Source organism: Acartia tonsa, chromosome 12 (assembly GCF_053477335.1).
Source record: "Acartia tonsa isolate MP-2025a chromosome 12, ASM5347733v1, whole genome shotgun sequence".
Lineage (NCBI taxonomy): Eukaryota > Metazoa > Arthropoda > Copepoda > Calanoida > Acartiidae > Acartia > Acartia tonsa.
The window spans coordinates 45,417,340-45,437,949 of NC_137271.1; the positions used below are offsets into that span (position 1 = coordinate 45,417,340).

At 31.3% G+C, this 20,610-nt stretch overlaps 1 protein-coding gene across 5 annotated transcripts in view; it reads left to right on the plus strand.

Moving 5' to 3' along the window:
• The window catches only part of LOC145334062 (uncharacterized), a 104,601-nt gene that overhangs the window by 73,859 nt on the left and 10,132 nt on the right, over positions 1-20,610 (plus strand). The gene's annotated exons all lie outside the window — the stretch shown is intronic.

Sequence of the window (20,610 nt, forward strand, 5' to 3'; positions counted from 1 at the left end):
ATTGTACTACAAGGGACAATCCCAATTTAATGGTATTCAAAATTTGTGTGTAGGTGCAGTTTTGCACAATTTCATTGATAAGGTTGAGAAAGGTGAATGATAATTACATCATTTAATGCTAAAGTGAGGTCCAATTTATTCTAATTTTTATTTTATAAGGACAATTATGCCAGTAAGTAGCATACAAAATTTAAGAATTAAAAGAAGGACAAAATACGTCATTTTCTCTTCTTTTACTATTATCCAACATTAAAATAAAACAATAGAGGGGGAAGGGGTTATATAACTGTATGTCCCCACCTCGTGGACCCTGCTCCAACTTTCAATTGAGTCTTTGAATAGCAGCCAATAGCGTCGTAGATATTAACACAGCAAAGTCGCTGCAAAAATGCAGAAAACAATTTGATAGCTGACTAAAAAGGTCCCCAACATTGGATATCTATAATCTATACCTACTTATACATTTTTTTTAGACAATTATATTATTTCCATTCAAACTGTAAGTTAGCGCTTACTACCTGCTGACACTTTACCTAAAATAATCTACCTAGCTCATGTCATAAAATATTCTATGGCTTCTACAGTGTGAAGTTAGAATTATAAATGTATTTGCTTACAGCTAAGTGGTAAACCATGTTGGATACTTTGTAAACTTATACACACAGGGACAAGTATTACAAAATTAAGATAACAGGATTACTTTTCTTTTTTAAAAGCAAAGCTTTTCTATAAATAGGGTCGGTCCGTACGTCCGTCCGTGACGGATAGATTTTTTAGTTAATTTAGGCATGTTAGAATTGTCCTATCGATTTCAAACTTTGCATGGTTATTCCTGTTGTAGTTAGGTAGATTTAGAAAGCGTAACAAATCTATAATCATTACCAGAATGTCCGTACGTCCATTTTAAACATGTTGATTTTTTTACTTTTTCAACAACAAATTTTTATATGATCTAATCATCCGATTGATCTGATTTTTGGTATATTGATTCCTGGGACATCAAAATATAATGTTATAAGCGGAGCAACTCTATAACCAAGTCCTAAAAATGTAAGTATGTCCAAAAACATTATCCTGTATCAAGCAGTTTTTCAACAAATTTACTTACAATTTTGCTTTGACTCTTTACATTTCTATTATGATTATTCAGTTCTGACACTGTGTTAATGTCCGTTTGTCCTACGGTTACAGTGCTTCGCTTTTATGGATGTTGTCATACTTGTTCTTATGACAATGAGCTGTTTTTTTGTCTTTTTGTACAGTTATCGAATAATAGGATTACATTAACTTTCTGTAATATAGAAGAATTTTACTTGTATCCTATATAGAATAGGCTTCTGGTATTCTTTTGAAGATTTCTTACTATTCATTGATTAGCTTCTAAAATTTCTTTGAGATTTCCGCTATTCAACTGTCATCTACACTAAATATAGTCAATTTGGTTTTGCCTCTTTTCATAAATATTAAGTGGAAATACCTCTTTCCCAGTCTCTATTGTGAGATATTTTTCTTGTGAAGATTTCCTAGCTAGTATGGATCTAATGACTAACATTCTATTTTTATGTCTGTAATTGGAATTTTCTTAGTTTTCCTGATTAGGTACTTTTGACTGATATGCTTTTTGAGTACCAAGAACCCAACCCTTTTAAAAAATGAATTGAAAATTATTTTTTTCTATGCCTAAACAAACAAAAGCCCAGTTCACATAAGACATAGGTTGACCTCTGGAAATTTTAGGTCAACCTAAAGAAACTTTAGGTTGACCGATTTTAAAAAGGCATTTGTTAGTTGTACTTGTTTAGGTTGACCTACCTTTTTGAGTACCAAGAACCCAACCCTTTTAAAAAATGAATTGAAAATTATTTTTTTCTATGCCTAAACAAACAAAAGCCCAGTTCACATAAGACATAGGTTGACCTCTGGAAATTTTAGGTCAACCTAAAGAAACTTTAGGTTGACCGATTTTAAAAAGGCATTTGTTAGTTGTACTTGTTTAGGTTGACCTACAGAATAAATTGGTAAAAGTTGTTTGTGAACTGGGCAAAAAACTTTCTCTCCCTTATTTTTTGTGTTTGACGCTTTGATTCGTATCTAAAAATCCTTATGAGAATGTACAAAGTTACCTACATACAACCCAAAATGGAAATGCCTAATATTTTAATAAAAAAGTGATATTTTTACCTACACTTTTTTCCAACTTCTAAATATTGTAATCTCTGTCTAAGTTTTGTCCTTCTTGGTGTAAGGAAAGTTGAATGATTTGCTTTAGGAAATTGGTAAATTCTGATACACGACTTACCAATATATGTTTACAAACATAGACAACTGTAGATACAGAAATTGTAGCCTTTTAGTTTTGTAATCTGGATGTATTTCACAAGATGTAGGATCTATGTACAATAAGTGCAGTCAATTTTCACTAAAACCATTAAAATTTTTGGAATATAAGTGCAGTTGTAACCTTTTATGATATAACTAAGGATTTTGATTGGCTTTTATCTGAAAAGTGTATTTTCTCCATAGGAAACGTCTAAAAACATCGGGTTTTTAAAACTAATAATTTTTGTAATAAGTTGTACTAAAACAGTAGCTTTTAGTCTTATTAAAATACAAATGACGAAAAACTGCCACAAATCTACATTTAAAGACATAAAACAGGAAAAAGTATTTGAATGGATTTTACCAGGAATAAAGACTTAGTAAATCTTTATTTTTTTTTAATTTAGTGATTTTGTAGTATGAATTAGCTTTCCTTAAATATTGTAATCTTACAGAAATATATTTTAATTCTTTTTTTCTTCATACATTTATTCCTGTTATCTTATATTTTATTCCATTGTTTACCAAAATAGCAGACAAAAAGGTAAAAGCTTTCCTTTTTAAGTTAAACTTTTCTTTCTTATTTGGGGAAGAAAAGATGAAAAGGAAAGTGCGATTCCTATCAATTTAATATGATAAATTGATTTTTTAAATTATGAATTATTATTTAGCTATCTTTTATAAAGAAACTACAATATCATTCAAAAGAGAAAAATTATTGACTGCACTTAATGTACAATCAATTTTATTTTCTTCTATAATTGTTTTTTAAAAGATTTGTGTGAAGATCAATCTGACAAATTACTATCCTGTTAAAAATTTACCTTATTCATTTATTTCTGTGAGAGAAATAGAATTTTCCTAGATATCAGCTTGAGATTTTTATGAAGGTTATCTGCCTTTATCTCTGTGCTTTGCTACCTATGCATGTTGACATCCTTGTTGAGCTATTATCAGAATACATACACAGTACACACTCCAGACGGAGGATATAAAAGTTGATTAGGTAAAACTTTATTTTCTCAATGACTTGAAAATTTATACCAACATGAAACTTTAAATTTAGATTTGTAAATATTAACATTATATTTCCTTAAGCACGCAGTAATAACAATTTAGAAATATTTCAACTAAAAGAACTGTTATCATTTGAAAGACAGATTAGAATTACTAAATAGTTTAATTTATTAACCAATGTTTAGTCGTACATACTATTGACACATTCTAATTATTTAGGGGCTTTGCTCTAAGAGTGCATATTCTGCACAAGATTCATTTTTTCCCCCTGCTGAAAAAATATTTACTTTTTTTTCCCCTATGAGGGGGAAAAATGAAATAATAAATGCAGAGTAGTTAAAGTTTTCTACTTTTTTTATTAGTACATTATGAATAAGGCTTAACTTAATCTCTATTTTTTCTTATTTTTCTTCCTCTCCTCCCTCTTAGCAGGGTATCCCGTGCAGAATATACACCCCTGCTTTGCTCTTAAAAATGGTTAATTAGGGTTAAGTATCACATATTTTGTTATAGTCAAGAATACACAATAAGAATATACAATTAAGTGTATAAATTGGATTTACCTTAAGAATTTTTTTGGTTTAAGCAACGAAAATATGATCTATCCCTCCCCCCCCCTTCCTGATTTTTACTAATTAGAATTGGGGGAATACTTTATCTTCTACCACTGTCCTATCCCTTTATACCTGAAATTATCCCTTATTTTAACGACCTCACTTATCCTTGAATAAAATGCTTTAATCTTTACCATCTTAATTGAGTACAAGAGCTGATGAAAATTTTTAATAGTTGGAAGGGGAACATTTGAAAACAGAAAGAATAAATGAAATATTTCATTTGGTTTCAATTTAAATTTTCAAATAGCAATATTTTTGTCCTGAGGTGGATTCTTAAAATTTTTTTGGGTATAGTCCCTTTCGTAACATCGTTATGGGGTGATTCTTCGTATTTTTCACAGTAGCTTTTCTCCTATTTCTAGCCCCTGCGGGGGGCTCTAACCCTGCGGGTCCAATTACCTAACCCTGTGGGGCAATCACCTAACCCAATATAACCTAACCTAAAATAGCCTATAAAAAGCTATTTCAAAAATACGCCCTTATGTTGGGAAAGGGACTATTCCGAAACTTTTTGACAAACTAAAATCAGTGTGGCTCGCTAAAAAAATTTGTGAAAAATCCTCCAAAATTGCATAAGAAAATCTACAAAAATTAAATAAAATCAATAAAGAGTTATTAACTTATTAAGATTTTGATTAATTTTTGTAGATTTTTTATGCGATTTTGGAGGGAAAAAAATCACAAAAAAATTTTGCGAGCCTCACTGATTTTAGTGAGCCAGTGAAGTTTTAAGAATCCACCTCAGTACAAAAATGTACAAATATAAGATTAAAACCAGTTTTTTTAGCCCCGAGATGCCGAAGGCACGGGCTAAAAAAAACTAGTTGTAATCTTATGATTGTCCATTTTTATATTCGTAGAAAACTGGATATAACATGGATGAGAACCAGTTCTAATCCACCGGTTTCGAATAAATACAATAAATAACTATTCTCTGTCCTAAATATTTAAAGTTTATATTGTATGTAACAAAGTCATTGCACTTACCATTATTCAAATTTTAACTTTGTCACACTTAAGCTTAAAACAAGAATAAGTTAGTTCCAACAGTACCAGCACAGCCTTTACAAAATTTAAATATAACTAGCAGTTTTACCCCAAGCATATAGTAGATTGGAAGGAACAGAGAGGCGCTAGAAAAATAGCTTAAAACCTTCCTAGGACTTAAATCCGAAAATAAAATAGCTTAAAACCGTAACAGGACCTATGTGAAGCTTACATAGAATATAGAACCCAATTGGTTTAGTAGTTAGGAAGGAAGATCTTAAGCTTCAGACAAAAAAAAAACTCACAACTAGTTTATATAAAAGGACAATGGTCAACTAGATAGATTTTAAATTGTATCTTTTTTTATGAAAAAGAACTAATGATACTACAGTATTTCATTGAGAATATTTCCTAAAAATTCATGAAATTTTAGAATACTTTATGATATGATATGATTTATTAGCAGTAAATTACAGATTAATTTTACAAAATGATTTAATACATTTTAAATTACATCAATTTTTATAGATAAATTTATTTACATTGACAAAATTAGGGTAACTGTACTACAGGGCCTTTAAAGTCAATCTTATTCTTGACTGTCCTTCAGCCCAGTTTTCATTTATTTTTTAATATATTTACAAGTTTAACAAATGATTTAAGATAATACTAGCTATTTACTGTTCTCCTTTTATCAAAAATGATGAGCTACTTTGCAGTTTATCTTTACACTTTAAGTCAAAAATGCCAACCAAGACACACTCTACTTATTGAATTGTTTCGCTTCTAAATTGAGGTTTATTTAGAGTAGGTAATAACACAACACTATTTAAGTTTGAAATTGTGGCATTATCCCATAATATGATATATAAACCCACTAGCAATGGATATAAAATATTTGGATATTGTGAGAGATTTTTGCATACCATGATTAAATGTTTCTCCCAGCTGGTTAATATAACTAAACTACACCCCCCCCCCTTTACCAAAATTATAGCTGTCTATCTTAGATAGATGTCGAGAAAATCCCATTTCCCTAATAGTGAATCTAAAAATGGTGCTAAATTTGTTCTTGCTTTATCAAAAGACTAGGGGCTACACCCTCGCCCATAGAGTCCTCTTGGGGCTCTTGAATTGGAATGGGGGGAAGGAGGGGAAAATTGCCATCCCCAATTTTGTGGGGTAATTCTTTTCTAAGGGTGATTTATCTTGGGAGGATGGTGGTACCCTCTTCCAAAAAATTTTTAAACCTTACCAGGACATATTTCAAGCTACACTGTAAGGCAGAACAATATTGGTTCAGTGGTTAGTCAGTTCCTCTGGTACACAAACACAAGAAGACAGACACAGATCCTGTTACTTTTAGATAAGATTTGTATTGTATAGTAGGAAAGAAATTATTCATTGTTCAATATACTTGGAAACGTATAGAGGGGGGGGGGGGGAGGGTTGAATTTGGTGATAATCAGTATTTTTCTAAAATTGTTATAAACTTTGTATTTGATTTCAAGTTTTAAGTAATTTTGTAACACAAACATACAAAATTTTGTATCAGAAAATTGTTGTCCTGTAATTGTTGGCCTCAATTAAACAGGACTATCCATAAACCAGGACCATTATTTTATAAAAGTAATATCACGTGTCTGTAGCTTCAGATCTCGCTAACTGCTGTACCGATATGCAGGGTGACCACTGTGTACTATATGTACTTTATGTACTATATAGTCAAAATTTTGTACTATATGGTACTATATGACAAACTAGGTACTATATGTACTATATGAGTTAAAATTTTGGTACTATATGAAATTTTTTTAATATTATTTTAAAACTTATTACCAACCAAAGTATTATAATATTGTTTGTAATATTACAATGTACTTTCAGCTCTAATACATACTAATATAGAGAGTAGTGATTTGGGTATGTAAAGTAAAATTATAAGCTTTGAAATATGCAATGACTCTTAAAATCACCTTGATCATATATTTTTTTGCTTCAATAATTTTTATTATTTCTTATAAGATATAAAACTCTTTTTGTTCTTCATATTTTTATGATTGCTGAAGTAACTAAATACATAGGCTAAATTTTTAATTAGTGCTTTTCCTGTATATTGCTAGATGACCAAGTTAGGTTAAGTAAAGAATGCCCTGCTAGGTTAGGGTAGGACCTTGGAGGTGTATGTATAGTAGACCGACTCAAAATGCAAAAAAAAAAATCGGCGCACTATTTTAACCCATTTCTTTTATGATATAATGACAATTGACACCAAAACAAGTGTTCTGGTAGCTTTTTTTAGCATTATGTCAATTTGATTTTCATTAAAAAAAGAATTTTTGTTATGGCTTTATACACCTTCCTGAATTTTCTTTGAAGAGTAGGATCTACTGCAGTTCACAGTAAAATATTGCTGGTAAGCAATATTTCTAAAAATCTATGAATTTTAAAAGCTGCTAGCTGCCAAACGGCTTAATGTTCAGATCATATCCGCACACCATTTTAAGCGGCCTACGAAGGCCTACAAATAATCTGGAATAGCCAAGATCCAATTATGCACAGGGAAAGCTTCACTGAAAAAAAAACGCATAAAATAGGTCTTTTTCACGCATTCTCAGCACTGCGAGATAATTATGCATTATTGATTTATGGCTATTCCAGATTATTTGTAGGCCTTCTTATGCCGCTTAAAACAGTGTGCGGGCATGATCTGTACGTTCAGCCGTTTGGCAGCTAGCAGCCTTTAAAATTTATAGATTTTTGGAAATATTGCTTACCAGCAATATTTTACCATGAACTGCAGTAGATCCGAAAATTATATTAAAGAATTAAAAAAAACGATTTTTAAAGATTTTGATAATAGAAAGGGCTATCCTCAAATCTGATTATCAAATCTTAACATTTTCTAAGCAAATTTCACTACACTGATCAACCAAAAACGTCCTATTAACACTCACTGTCTACAAAAGGTTGAATCTCAGAGGTTATTTAAAATAATAATATCCTTTTTTATTGTGTTGGACAATAAATAACCCACTTTGGAGAATTAGTTTACACTTTTATCAGACTGTTTATAAATAAATATTGCACCTTTATTATTTACAAATTTTTAATTAAAGGTGGGCCATCTAAAGTTACTTGGATACTAATAAAAAAACCTGTTTCTAGCTTTGTTATTGTATTTGGTATTCAATAAAAAATATTGCTTATTTTATCAATTTCTAAGTAACTATACATTGGTTTAAAGCAAGGATTGTGTTAAAAGTCAGCTTAACTGTTGTGAAAAATAGAGAACTATGTCAAAAGTTTAGTGTTAGCTATAGAAGGAAAAAAAGACAAGTAACCGCACATTTATATAGTCCGAAAATTTTTCCCAATCTTGGACATAATTTGATAATCTGATGAGAAATTTTCTCGTTCACAGTCCCTTTAATTACGCAATAAATGTCCATTTTGAGGACTTATTTGAAAAAAAGTCTTCTAGTGTTCGGTTCTTCCACCAATTAAAAAAAATGTTTAATGCTCCCTCATCATTTCACAAAAACCTTATTATTTCATTTAAAAAAGTCCTCAGTTTTAAGGAAAACTATTTTTGTTTAAAATTACTAGGAATATCCCATTTTTTGGGTGAAATTTCTTTTTTTTTTGAAGGGGGGGTGTAAAGGGGGATTTCCTATCCCCTTTATTTGTTTTTTTTCTCTGCGGCTTCGCCCCACACTGTGCTTAAAACCACCACATGAACAGTACAAATATTCTCTGAAGAGTAGAGCCCAATTGGTTCAGCAATTACTTTTTACTTACAAGAAAAAATTTAGTGGGGGATATCATTTTCTTTTTTTTTTTTTGAGGGGGTTAGGATTTACCAACCCCACAAAAATTGCTTAAAACCACTATATGACCGGTATGTATATTCCCTGGAGAGTAGTGCCCATTCAGTTCAGCAGTTACCAAATTCTTAATCTTCAGACGGACAGACATCAAGCTTCTTTGTATTATAGACTAGCAGCTAAGTACCTAGATTCTAGGACATCCCAGGACATAATTCTGAAAATTAAATAGCCTAAAACCTACATACGACCTCAGTGAAGCTTACCTAAAATTGCTAACCCAATTGTTCAGTAGTTAATGAGATCTTAAGCTTCAGACATATACTCTTACTACTTTATTTGATAAGATATATAGGTACTATTTTTTAATATTTGGTACTATATGGTATTACTACATAATTAGTTAAAATTTCGGTACTATATGCAGGGTGACCACTGTGTACTATATGTACTTTATGTACTATGTAGTCAAAATTTTGTACTATATGACAAACTAAGTACTATATGTACTATATGAGTTAAAATTTTGGTACTATATGTAATTTTTTTAATATTATTTTAAAACTTATTACCAACCAAAGTATTATAATATTGTTTGTAATATTACAATGTACTTTCAGCTCTAATACATACTAATATAGAGAGTAGTGATTTGGGTATGTAAAGTAAAATTATAAGCTTTGAAATATGCAATGACTCTTAAAATCACCTTGATCATATATTTTTTGCTTCAATCATTTTTATTATTTCTTATAAGATATAAAACTCTTTTTGTTCTTCATATTTTTATGATTGCTGAAGCGGCTAAATACATAGGCTAAATATTTAATTAGTGTTTTTCCTGTATATTGCTAGATGATCAAGTTAGGTTAAGTAAAGAATGCCCTGCTGGGTTAGGGTAGGACCTTGGAGGTGTATGTATAGTAGACCGACTCAAAATGCAAAAAAAAATGGCGCACTATTTTAACCCATTTCTTTTATGTTATAATGACAATTGACACCAAAACAAGTGTTCTGGTAGCTTTTTTCAGCAATATGTCCAATTTGATTTTCATAAAAAAAAGAATTTTTGTTATGGCTTTCTACACCTTCCTGATTTGCTTTGAAGAGTAGGATCTACTGCAGTTCACGGTAAAATATTGCTGGTAAGCAATATTTCCAAAAATCTATGAATTTTAAAAGCTGCTAGCTGCCAAACGGCTGAATGTTCAGATCATATTCGCACACCATTTTAAGCGGCCTACGAAGGCCTATAAATAATCTGGAATAGCCAAGATCCAATTATGCACAAGGAAAGCTTCACTGAAGAAAAAACGCGTAAAATAGGTCTTTTTCGCGCATTTCTTAGCACTGCGAGATAATTATGCATTATTGATTTATGGCTATTCCAGATTATTTGTAGGCCTTCTTATGCCGCTTAAAACAGTGTGCGGGCATGATCTGTACGTTCAGCCGTTTGGCAGCTAGCAGCCTTTAAAATTTATAGATTTTTGGAAATATTGCTTACCAGCAATATTTTACCGAAGAGTATATTGAAGAATTTAAAAAAAAAGATTTTTAAAGATTTTGATCATAGAAAGGGCGGGCTATCCTCAAAAAATAAAGGTACTAAGTACTCCTAATTCTGTTCCTCAAAAGACTGACAATTTTGGATGTTTTAGCAAAATCAGCAGATTTTGAGTTATTTAAGGATAACTTTTCAAGGGTCAATATTTTTACAAACCATTTTTTGATTCTTAATCTACTCTTCAGGAAGGTAAATAAAGCCATACTTTGAAAGAAGAAAAAATTTTCTCCTCCAGAGGGAACCCTTCCCTTATTTATGAAAATCAAAACTGACATATTGCTGAACAAAAGCAACCAGAACACTTTTTTGAGTGTTAATAGTCATTATATCATGAAAGGAACTGGTTGGAACAGCACGCCCATTGAATTATAAAAAAAATTGATAATTCTGAGTCGGTGAAATGTATAGGTTTAGATCCTCACTGTAAATTTTAATTAATACCTTTATGTGTGACATCTTTAAAGGGAGTGTGGACATAAAAATTTCTCATCTGATTATCAAATCTTAACATTTTCTAAGCACATTTCACTACACTGATCAACCAAAAACGTCCTATTAACACTCACTGTCTACAAAGGGTTGAATCTCAGAGGTTATTTAAAATAATAATTTCCCACTTTGTAGAATTAGTTTACACTTTTATCAGACTGTTTATAAATAAATATTGCACCTTTATTATTTACAAATTTTTAATTAAAGGTGGGCCATCTAAAGTTACTTGGATACTAATAAAAAAACCTGTTTCTAGCTTTGTTATTGTATTTGGTATTCAATCAAAAATATTTCTTATTTTATCAATTTCTAAGTAACTATACATTGGTTTAAAGCAAGGATTGTGTTAAAAGTCAGCTTAACTGTTGTGAAAAATAGAGAACTATGTCAAAAGTTTAGTGTTAGCTATAGAAGGAAAAAAAGACAAGTAGCCGCACATTTATATAGTCCGGAATTCTTTCCCTAATCTTGGACATAATTTGATAATCTGATGAGAAATTTTCTCGTTCACAGTCCCTTTAATTACGCAATAAATGTCCATTTTTAGGACTTATTTGAAAAAAAGTCTTCTAGTGTTCGGTTCTTCCACCAATTAAAAAAAATGTTTAATGCTCCCTCATCATTTCACAAAAACCTTATTATTTCATTAAAAAAAGTCCTCAGTTTTAGGGAAAACTATTTTTGTTTTAAATTACTAGGAATATCCCATTTTTTGGGTGAAATTTCTTTTTTTTTGGGTGGGGGTTGTTAAGGGGGATTTCCTATCCCCTTTATTTTTTTTTCTCTGCGGCTTCGCCCCACACTGTGCTTAAAACCACCACATGAACAGTACAAATATTCTCTGAAGAGTAGAGCCCAATTGTTTCAGCAATAACTTTTTACTTACTAGAAAAATTTAGTGGGGGATATCATTTTTTTTTTTTTGAGGGGGTTAGGATTTACCAACCCCACAAAAATTGCTTAAAACCACTATATGACCAGTATGTATATTCCCTGGAGAGTAGTGCCCATTCAGTTCAGCAGTTACCAAATTCTTAATCTTCAGACGGACAGACATCAAGCTTCTTTGTATTATAGACTAGCAGCTAAGTACCTAGATTCTAGGACATCCCAGGACATAATTCTGAAAATTAAATAGCCCAAAACCTACATACGACCTCAGTGAAGCTTACCTAAAATTGCTAACCCAATTGTTCAGTAGTTAAGCTTCAGACATAAAACCCTTACTACTTTATTTAATAAGATATATAGGTACTATTTTTTAATATTTGGTACTATATGGTATTACTACATAATTAGTTAAAATTTTGGTACTATATGGTACTATATTAGTTTAAATTTTGTGTACTATATGGTACTATATGAAAATTTTTATGTACTATAAATGTACTATATATTTGTAAATTCTGAGTGGTCACTCTGGATATGGTTTTCCTTTACATGAAGCTTCTTATAAATCTAAAACTTTAGCATTGGCTGTAAAAGGGCTAGAAGAAGGGTTCTTCCAGTCGTTAGAGACAGTTACAAACGGTTTTTTTGGTTAGTTTCCATTGATTTTTAGGTCTTTATAATGGGCAAGGGTGCTGTATGTAAATATTAAAAATAATTAGCATGTACATTTTATAATTTGTATAACTGGTAAGGTTTTATGTCTACACTAAAGGACAGTAATCTTTTGTTTTTATTTCAAAAAGACATCAGTTTTCATGAAAACTAGTCATGTTAAACTTAAATTTATATTGGTTTCACACCCCACTCCTCTCATCTCCGCAAATGTCCTTAGTGGCCTCTATAATCGTTGACTTGAAAAATAACAGTAACAGAAATAACACTCAAAACTCACTAAAGGTCTTAAATAATCATTATCAAATAAGATTATTTAAGAGAATCTTTGGTTTTTATTGGTTGAAAAGTAAGAATCATCATAGTTTTTCTTGGGATCCCTATCTATGTCCGCTGTTTGTTGGGTGTTTTGCTGTTTAAACTCAAAGCTATTTCTTGTTTATTAAACACTCATGCCCTTAGTTTTTTATTTAAAAGCATATTTCTCATCTTAATTGGGGTTCTAATCATATCTGGCTCTCTTAACGTTTACTTGATCAAACTTACAAGAAGCATTTAAAAGGTTATTTTGTGGTCCAATTGCAATATGAGGGAAACCACCACTTTATGTTACTTGTTTGCTCTTTGTCTATGTTTAAATTGTCCACCATAGCTCAAACTTTTCCTTTTCTGTTTTGTTTCTTCTATTCATATTTATTCTCATTATAATTTTTGTGTCTTGCTACTGAAACAAAGAAAAAGTAAAAAAAATAAAGAAAAATAAATTGGTCTTTTTGCTACAATTTAACTGAATTATAAGTAAATTTTAGATAGTCATGTATTAGAATAAAGAAGAGTTTAAAATAAAGTTTTTCTACAACTAATGCTTAGACGTCAGTATGACTGTATATTATTCTTTCAACCATTCTGTGTCATTAGAGTATTTGGTAATTTGTCGTCTTGCAGTCTGGTTGAGTTTAAACCACACTACACCACACCTACTGCTGCTTCGTCAATAAGAGAAGGGAAAATATTGTAGCCTATAAACAGGCACAACTCATTATCCTGCAAAGGAATAGTTGCATGAAGTGCATTTCAGAAAATGATTTCAAGCATAAGTTTTAAGAATAACATCTAACACATATAATTTTGTATTGCAATAAATAGCAATCAATTAGGCACCACCAAAATAGTCATCATCATGCTGTTTTTGTGAAAACAAGACAGCCATTTAGGTTGCATATATCCTAAACATATGATTTTTAAGTATTGATATTTTTAAAATCACCTATTAGAAAATTTAAATTCTTTCAAATATATGTTCTATGGATGTATTTAAACTAATGAACAGAAAAAATATGCTGTTAATTCAAGATTAGATGCACTTCGTGCAACTACCCCTTTTAGACTAAGAGTTGGTTATTGCTACTTTAAAAACTTGCTCTAGTTACATCGCCCTTAACCTCTAGATGAGGGTGGGGTGGTGAGGAAAATAACCCAAAACGAACTCAAAACATTTTTTAAGCTTCCCTGTAAATTACAACGACTTTAGACCAGTATTTTCCGAGATCTTTAACTTCAGACAAAAAGACCATTTTACTTTATATATTAGGATATGTATTTTATTTGCTTTGCTTTCTAAACTGTTGTTCTTGTTTGAAATGAAATAAAATTTGCATAATTGTTTAAAGAAAATCAGGGTTTATGGAATATGTCCATAAAAGAAAAAGTCTTCATTTTTAGAAACAGATCTATAGTATAGATGTATATACAGATAACTACCTCCCTCCCTTCTTCAATGATCTTTTTCGTCTGCTAGCAAATTGTTTACTGCTACTTGGCTGTATTGATTTAACTGACACCAATGTTTTTTTTCCAATGTTCCAATTGAGAGTTGGCACAAGGAAATTGCGATGGGGAGATTCAGTTATTTAACCCCTTCCCCCTCTATTGTTTTACTCTATTATTTTATATGCCGTTTTGTGTCAAGATTAATTTATCTTTTTATTTGCATATCAATTTGTCTTATATTTATCTATCCCTATATCCCTGGTAGAGAAAAAGGTTTACTTTCCTTTCTTCGAGACATGTTTATTGTTTATGTGTTCTTTATTTCCATACAAAGGCTGCCTAACTTGGTTCTAAATTAATAAGTAGTAGAATGGGGTAGGTTAACTAAGAAAATATTAAGTTTTAAAATTATGCCTTTTTAGCAGAGATGCTCATAAATACTCATTTTGAAAAAATGTGGGTTTTGGCCTGCTATTTAAGATTGTTGACTGAATTTTATTAGAAGAAGCTACTTTTGTTTCTGTCAAAAATGGTAAAGAAATAGTTATTTATCGCATTGAATTATAGACTGCTTTCCACGTATTTTAAAAGAAAAAATTTATCAGATTAAAACAAGTTATTGATATTGCCAAAAGTATATTGGAAATAAGCGTAGTTTTCGTTTGTTTGTTTTTTACTTTAGGTAAGATTAGGTTGGGTTATATTAGGTACTGGGTAGCCCGCAGGGTTAGGCCACTGCAGGTATAGGTCCTGCAGGGATTAAGCATAGAAAAAAATTTTCAATTTAAATCAAAATAAGGAAGGGGAGCGGCGGGCATTATCAATGTTAAATCAGACACTTAGGCACAGTGAAGGCACAGAGAATATCGGTTACGAGTTGTCTAGTACAACTAGCCACTCTCCTGTTCTGCATGAAAATAGGCCAGGCCAGGTTGGTTGGCTCATCACATCAAAGGCAAACAGTGAAGATAGGTCAAAGTTGGTGTGTCATCACTTTCGCATTAAATTCCAAGTCGAAAGAATCGAGAAATTATAAATAGTAATGGATTTAGAATATACGTGGACTTTATGACAAGGGTAGAATTGTCAACAATATAGGTTGATTGGTCAGTTTGTTCATCCTCTAGGAAGGGATAGGATGTGGTAAAGGGGAGGGGGGAGTCATAATTTTAACTCGCTACCATTTTATTTTTTTAAAAGCGAAGCTTTTCTATAATTAGGGGTCGGTCCGTCCGTCCGTACTTCCGTCCGTCCGAGATAGTTAGCTTTTATTCGTTAATTTAGGCATGTTAGAATTGTCCTATCGATTTCAAACTTTGCATGGTGATTCCTGTATTAGTTAGGTACGATTTAGAAAGCATAGCAACTCTATAATCGTTACCAGAATGTCCGTACGTCCATTTTAAACATGTTGATTTTTTACATTTTTAATAAAAATGTTTTTATGTGATTAAAACATCCTATTGATCAGATTTTTTGATTACTGATTCCTATTACAATAAGGTACAATATTATGAGCGAAGCATCTCTATAATCAAGTATTAAAAATGTCAGTATGTCCTTAAACAGAATTCTGTATTTAAGAAGTTTTGCAACAAATTTACGTATAATTTTGTCAAACCTTATATTTTCATATTTTGTATATTCAGTTCTGACACTCAACAAAAGTTAATGTTAGTCTGTCATATCGTCTCAAAGCTTCGTTTTTATGGATGTTGTCATCCTTGTTTCATTACAAGGTAATCTAGTGTTAGATCCAAGTAATATAATATATAATATTATATCCATTAAGTAGTATGGTCTAAAATTCATACAAGCAAACAAAAAATTAAAATCAATAGGCTACATTAACTTCTCATTATTATATATATGTCTTTATTTGTAATATTAACTTAACAATTAATTCGAATCAAATACTTTGAGTTTAAGACAATTGTTGTTTTTTTTTATGAAAAAAAGTTTGCTTTGAATAAGAATAGGGGAATAAGACGGTGTTATGTAAAATTTAGTAGTGTTCACACTTTTCCACCAATGGTTCTATTCTACAGAAAAAAAAATTTTGTTTGCTATAGAGTGGGGGGAGTGTACAATGTCCCTCAATGTCTTATCCCTTAATATCCCTGAGGTATATAACTGATTTTGTGCTTTTGGCATTTAGGCGGAAATGATTGTAGACCGTGAAAGTTTTATTTTGCATTATTGGAAATCATTTTATCCAGATTGGATTATCTTAACAGAATTAATATTATCTATGCAAAGGTTAGGTAAAAGCATAAAGAAGAATCAATTAAAGCTTTCTTTTCCTCAAATATTGACCAGTTGCAAAGGCAGAATTTCATGCATATGAATTGAGGGGTAAGATTCAGGAAGAAGGGGGGGGGGTGCATTGGGCTCTTTATTACACTAGTCTCCCAAGTTTTAGAATAATGTTTTCTTATTCGTTGGTTTAACAACTTTGAGGACTTTTTTATTTCTAATTGGATGGTTCATCATAAGTCTCTAAACCTAACAATAACTAATTGTAATCTACAAAAGGGTAATTATTTGTGTCGTCATTGGGGATGTACACCAATTTATCGGCCATTGTCATATCCCTTTAGATCCTTGGGTAAGATTGTTTCATCAATGGTTAAATAACTGTATGTCCCCATCCCAAGGACCCTGTGCTGGCTTTCTGTTTGGTCTTTTAAAACCTACCAATAGCATTGGAAATAGTATACAGCCAATAAGCAGAAACCAACTTGCTAGCAGACAAGAAGCTAGAAAATAGAGAAACATAACTTGAAGAAACTTCTTTGTGTTTGTTCTATAATTGACATTATTCTTTCCAAATACTTTTTAGGTGAATATTATATTCGTGATGTCAAATTTCTCTAAATTTTTCGCTTGTTTGAGATTATTGATATAGGATACCTGCCCTATACTACGCATTTTCGATTTATTTAATAAAGATTAACCTCTGGTATTAACTGTCCGTCTGATAATTAATTAACAAGTATAAAAAACTAAAGGAATACATCTTTTATATTATATCTCATCTCTATGTATGTCTGGTGTGTTGGATGTAAGCTGTGGACATGGCGGACGTTCTTTATTTGCAAATTGTAGAGAAGCTTCGCTCCGAATTCAACAAGAATAGATAATTTTTATTCACAAGTTTATTGGTCTATAGTTCAAACAATACAATATTTCTAACTTCAGATTTTTAAGGCTGTCCGCTGCACATGTTAGAAAACAACAATTTTTTTTTGTTTTCTCATATAAATCCAACCAATCTTTGATTTTAATTGCAGCATATTCATGTACTATGAGATGCAAAAGTTGAAGGCAAAAGAGTTTTTCTTAAGGTGCCATATTCTTCTTAATATTTAGGTTGTCAATTTCTATAACAAGGAAATTTCTTTAGAAAGATGTTTTTGCAACATAAAAGGACAATCATTTAAAATATTTATTGCAGAATGAAATGTCCTCATCACAAAAATCGTAAAAGTTATATTTCTGGATATATTACTCCCAATAATTCATAGTTATTTAATGATAATTTTATCCTTAAGTTGAGCAGCAATAGAAGCTAATATTAAAAGGATCTAGTGCAGTCTTCATTCAAATAATACTGATAACGATTATCTCCAAAAATCTAGGAAGTTTAAAGGCTGCCAACGGCAAAATGGTTGACTATTTTAACCGACAAAATTAATCTTGAGTACCTAATCATTACTCAACAATGTGCATGATTGGATCTGAACTACTCCAGATTATTTATAGGCCTTTTAACACCGTGTGCGGGCAGACCATGTACATTCAGCCGTTTGGCAGCTAGTAGCCTTTAGAGTTCATCGATTTTTGGAGATAATCGTTACCAAGAACAATTTAAGTAAACAGCACGTACCTTAGATAAAAAGTAGCAATTTATTAAAACTAGTTTAAAGCCATAAAAATGCACTCCATGCTTGTGGGACTACCGGAGTCTTAATTTACCTAAATTAGTCTAAAAGAATCGCAACAAACAGGATGAAATCTTCTAGTTTCCTATTAATATATAAATTCATTAATTTGCAATACGTTGCAATTTTTTATTAGTTCACATACAGATGTGCAAAATGAAATATTTTATACATTTTATAATTTTTATGTTCATTTGTTTTCGAAGTTTCATTATAATTCTTACTAGCGGCTTCGCCCCTAGCCTCTAGGGGCTTAAGAATAAGTCAACCCTCCTATATAGAATTTTTCTTTCTATTGCTATTGAGCTATTGATATTTTCAAGAAAGTTATTCTTTATCAAATTACTCTGTGTTGTACGTCGTATATGTGGTAATCCGAGCAGCGGAGTTTTTGCGGCGGACGTAAATAGAAAACCTACCTAAAAAATAGGTACCTAGATAAAAAAAGGAAGGGGTTTTTTTTTGGGGGGGGGGGGTTGTAGGTATAGAAGTCGGTATTTTGAAAATGATTCGTGAAATCGGGGACAAAATTTCTTTCAAAATTATTTTTGAAAAAATCTCTCAAAATTATATGAAAAATCTTCTTTAATTGTTTAATTTCTTATGCAAGCGACCCTATTATAATTTTCCAAAACGTTATTGAAGATATTGTACATTGTTCTTTAAATTTATTTGGTGTTTTTTCATTTATTTCCTGATGAGCACTAATAACCCTAATAATATTTTGAAATAAGGAGTAGTAGTTTTCTCTTTTCTATAACCTTTGTGGGAGGCCCTAACCCTGCTAGGCCTGTACTTGTGGTGCCATAACCCAGTAACCAATATAACCTAACCTGACCTTTATCAATAAAGAAACTAACAAACAATTTTTCTCCCTTCCCCCATATTTTTAATTTATCTTAAAATACGGGAGGTTTTTGTGCGCAACAGGGTACTTTCTGTGAAGCACTGGAGACATTAAAAAACAAGGACAACATCCGTAAAAGCGAAGCTCTGAAATGGAAGGATAAAGGAACATTAACACATGAGAACTGAATAAACTAAGAAGGGGGGGGGGGAAGTTCTGACACATTTGCGTAAACGGTGAGTATAGGCTTTATCTTTTGACTGAGAGGATAGGTTATTAGGGATAAAATCATTCTTATATGATGAATTTCCCCCAGATATAAGATTTTTTGGATAGGCCTCCAGGTTCCGGAGCTCCAGGCCTCCAGGTGGTCTCTGTACAGGTAAAAATGAAAAAAAAAATTTTTTTTTTTAAAGTTAAAAATCAACTTATAAAAAAAAATAAGCATATTTTTTCTTCAAATATGTGAATAATATTAAAAAAGATGCATATTTTGTTTTACAAGTTGACTTGTAACTTTCAAAAAAAAATTTTTTTTTTCAATTTTACCTGTACAGAGACCACCTGGAGGCCTGGAGCTCCGGAACTTGGAGGCCTATCCAAAAAATCTTAAATCTGGGGGAAATTCATCATATAAGAATGATTTTATCCCTAATAACCTATCCTCTCAGTCCAAAGATAAAGCCTATACTCACCGTTTACGCAAATGTGTCAGAGCTTCCCCCCCCCCTTAATACATATGTCTTGTAAGTAAATTTGTTGCAAAACTGATTAAATACATGTTACTGTTTAAGAGCATACTGACGTTTTTAGGACTTTATTATAGAGATGCTTCTTTTATAACACTATACCTTGTTGTAATAGGAATAAGTATTAAAAAAGTCAGATGAATAGGATAATTTTAACATTTAAAAATTTGTTGTTATAAAAGTAAAAAATCAGCTTGTTTTAAATGAACGTACGGACTTTCTGGTAACTATTATAGAGTTGCTGCGATTTCTAAGTCGTACCTAACTGATATAGGAATCAGCATGCAAAATTTGAAATCGATAGGACAATTCTAATCTGTTGAAATTAACGAAAAAAGCTAACTGTAACGGACTGACGGACGGACCAACCCTAATTGTAGAAAAACTTCGCTTTTAAAAATTATGTTTTTGGTTTACAATATACTTTACCCTGTTGCTTGTATTTGCTAATTCAATTTGCGCTTCTAGCACGTATATTCTACACACACTCACACACACGCACATACACACTTTCTTCATATGAATAAGTAGAAAAGTAAATACTAAGTGCGAACACGTACAACATTATTTCTTCAAAACATCAGGGAGGGAGGGGACAATGGGCTGTTTATTACGCTTGTCCCCAAAATTTTGTAATTAATGTTTTCTTATTCGTTGGCTTTACAACTTTGGGGCCTTTTAATGAATTTTGATTGGTTGGTTCATTAAGTTGAGTGTCCAAACGATTTATCCAATAATTGTAATCTACAGAAAGAGGTAATTTTGTGTACCATCATTGGGGATGTACATAAACTTATCGACCATTGTCTTATCCCTAGTTCTCTGACAAAGCATTCATATTTTTCTTTCTTTAGAAGAAAAATTTCAAATACTCTTTTTTTTTATCTTATTTTCTGTAAGATAAAAGGCAA